This window comes from Vanessa atalanta, chromosome 25, assembly GCF_905147765.1.
Source record: "Vanessa atalanta chromosome 25, ilVanAtal1.2, whole genome shotgun sequence".
In the NCBI taxonomy this organism is placed as follows: domain Eukaryota; kingdom Metazoa; phylum Arthropoda; class Insecta; order Lepidoptera; family Nymphalidae; genus Vanessa; species Vanessa atalanta.
The window spans coordinates 7,769,203-7,773,073 of NC_061895.1; positions in this window are offsets into that span (position 1 = coordinate 7,769,203).

Genomic DNA, 3,871 nt, shown 5'->3' on the forward strand with positions numbered 1-3,871 from the left:
CGTTCATATCTTTGGTCAGTTAACAATCTCGCGAGGTAGATTATAATCTAATGGTATTTACAATTATAATTACAAATTTGTAATATATTAATTTAGTATAATTGTGCATCAGGTGTTTTATATTTCGTTTAGTAGGTTTTTTACAGGATTTTTAACACGAATTACAGGTATAAATTAAAAAAAAAAATAAGAAATGATTTTGCAGGTTACAAAAGTCAGTCTCCAGCTCATTTTTTGGTATGGCTTTCCAACATACTCGTTTTCTCTATGCAAAATCCATGACTATTTGAAAGCGTGACAAACTGACCGACGTATGCACGTCCTTGTCAATATATGACAAAGCATAAACAGCTCAATATCACAACGTCATATGACGCTAATGCGTGAAGATAAAGTTTTTATCAAATCATTTACCGCTACCGTTGTAATAAACATAATATAGTATTACTTTTAATTTGATAATGTGGGTTGGTTAATGTATAATTAGCAATCAGAAACGGGTTGAGTTTAAAAGAAAATTGTCAATCATCTAAAATATATTCTATACATAGATAGTCAAAGACGAATGAATGTCACCGTCGGACACACCGTCGTCACGTGTGTACGCTGAGATCTTTTAATTGTCATGATTTTATTGCGGTTTTCATCAATAAGACGAAGAAGAATAAGACGAAATTCAAGAGTAAGGTTTATATGTATAAGACATGCATATAATGGTATAGAAAAGCCGTAATAATCAACTTTATCAGTCGGAAAAAAGTTTGAATTTATCTTTTTTTTTTTTCTTCAAACTATAAGTTGTATATAGACTCTTATTACGCCAGGACGAAAAGCTGGTTAATAATTATAAAATTTTCAGAATATACGAACTGAGAAATGAGTTGTCAACGTTAGTCAATTGTTGACATTTTACGAATGAGAGACGAAGTGATTTCACACAGAATCGTACTGCAGTGCAATTATCTCTTCAATTTGACAAACATTTCTTTTGTTTAGTAGATATTTACCTTTAATGTTATCAATAAAACTTAACAACAACAAGGAATTAATAGAAGGTAGAAAAATACATAGGAATATTGATTAAATACACTATCTATGTAAAATATTTAACGAGAGCGGTCGCGGGACACCAGAATTATAACGAAGTTGTTTTTGGCTATGTATTAAATATCATACACAATGAAATAAAAAAGAATATTTGATTTGTTTGAATTTCAGAAATTGTTGAAAAATAAGAAGTATAAAAAAACAAACGACAGATGTGATAACTCAATAAAAACGTCTGTCCGAAATACGGCTATCGCTGTGGGTTAGAGTGGGAGTGGAGGAGTCTGCCTAATGCTGGCATATGCGTAAGAGAAAAGGAAGCCAGACAGATTGGCGGCGTAACGCGTTACGTAACGAAGTGATTTACTCTCCCATAAGAAGTTACCACTTTAAATAAATATCTTTATATAAAACCGTATATAATAGAAAGGGAAAAAGAGGGGAAGGTCGCCTGGACCCTTCCATATATCGCTTTTTCGTTATGTGACGATATCTACCTATATGTAAGACGCGTAAAAGAACTTCGTTCTAATAATTAAATAATATAATTAAAAATTATATATATAGAATTAATTTTAACTGTGTGGATACATGTCGCTAGTCTAATTATAAAGAGAAACGTATTAACTGTACGTTATCAACACGCTTCGAATCATTTAAATATATTGTTCAAGGGTATCTTACAAACACATTTTAAATTCCATTTTATTCTTCTACAAGTCGCTCATAGAAGTTGTTTTACCGAGAACTTAATGGAAGTATTTCGACGATTTATGATTTTTTATTTTTTTAATTACATTTAAATCAAACTTAGGACATAACGCTGCTGTTCCAAGGCTATATAGACAATATAACACTATTTCTAGAAATAATGATTTCGAAATTCATCGTTACAGCTTGTCCAAATTCAAAGTGTGTCGTAATTTTATTTAAATATTTATATAATAGTGCATGCTGTAGTCTCCTATTATTGAAGGAGCACAAAACTTGTAACCCTTGTATTGTTTCATTTTAAGAATATGTATTTAGCGTGTATCTTTTATTTTATTTTTTATTTGACACCACTAAAATATTTTCTCTTAAAAAAATTGAGAAGATTAGATTATTGAGGCGTATTGACGATGTAATGGTGACGGCAACTTACCATCAGGCGTCCCATTTGCCAGTCTGCCTGCATTAAACAATAGAAAATACAATAATTTCCTATATGATTCTGAAACTTATAATTCGTGGCAATGAAATACTATCAGACTATTATTGAAATAATTAAGAGCTCTCATAGTAAAAACTTAACCTACTTTCTTTCCAACGAGTGCTATTGACCAAGTGGTCCTTAAGTTATCCTTGACACGTGAAATCTATGAAAGTTATTAAGTTAGATCTTTTTAAAAACATGCCATTATCTGTATAAATGATTTCGTGCACGTATATGAATACCATATCGAAACGTATTCACAATTATAGATCGTTAAAAAATAATTATTTTTTACCTGACAACATATATCAAAATTCGTATAATCGAGATATTTCGTCTATAAAATGTTTGACGTTTACGGGTGCGTTCATATCACCAATGCGTTTGGGAACTAAGATGTTATGTCCATTTTGCCTGCAGTTAAACTGGTTCAGTAATCTTTTAAACCAAAACAAAAATATTGCTATTGCTGTTTTGTCAGTAGAATAGTATGTTATGAGTGAATAAATATTTTTGTCAATATGTTAACGTCAATAGTGAAAACTGGTTAAATTACGAAGTGCCGATACTTACATAATAATATTATTAGTAAAACCTTCTTCGAAACAAAAAAAAATCTCCTTGTTAGTCAATATAAAAATAGATATTATGTGTAAAAAAATATTTATTTGTTTTTTTTTTTTTTTTTTAAATTGGATATTATACAGATTAACTCAATATTACAATACTTGTCTCATACATTCAATTATACAGTATCTTACAAAGTTGCTATCTCTCAGGGGAAAGACGGGTACTTACCATTCAACAAGAGCGTTCACGTGTAGTAACACGTAAACAAATTAGTATTTGGTTGTTGGGTATATATTACATAATTTGTGCACGGTTCGATCAAATTTTGCAATCAACACAAAAACTCATGTAAAACAAAAAAATTGACATCAATGTTGATGGTTAATAAAGATAAATTTGAAATAAAACACTTAAAGTATGGACTTAAGTAAAATAATAGAGTTTTGTTAATGAAATATATATGTTTTTCTTATCATAATAATATATAGCAACAATGTACATAATATATAGTATATGTATACTTAGCACACGCGCCGCGCAACAAGGGAGCGGGGAGCGACATACCGTCAGAGATCGTCAGACCTTTTGCCGTCACGGCATACGACATGCAGACGAGGCAGTCTTCATAAAATATTCAAATTGTTAAACATAATATGTCTCTCTTTAATGAATTCACTACTATGCGCCGCGCGCGATATTATGAATATCATTGTCATATCTTAGCCAATTTATACAAACTCATAATTATACACCTATTTTATGAAGACTTACGTTGACTAGCGTAAACCGTATGAAAATCATTTCGACAGTTGGTGGAACTTCGCTTTATAAAAGTAATATTAAATTTTACGATAATTTTTTATTACTTGGTATATTTGTAACCATATGTATATGTTTTAATTATGTACAATTAAAAATTAAAAATAGTTACTTTAAAAATCATTTACGATAATATTACAATTCAACGTCCTTTGTTCTCTTGACAAACAGTTATACAAGTGCTGTTATCGAGCTTTGATTGTCGTAGGAATATCTAATCTCATTATCAATATCATTGAC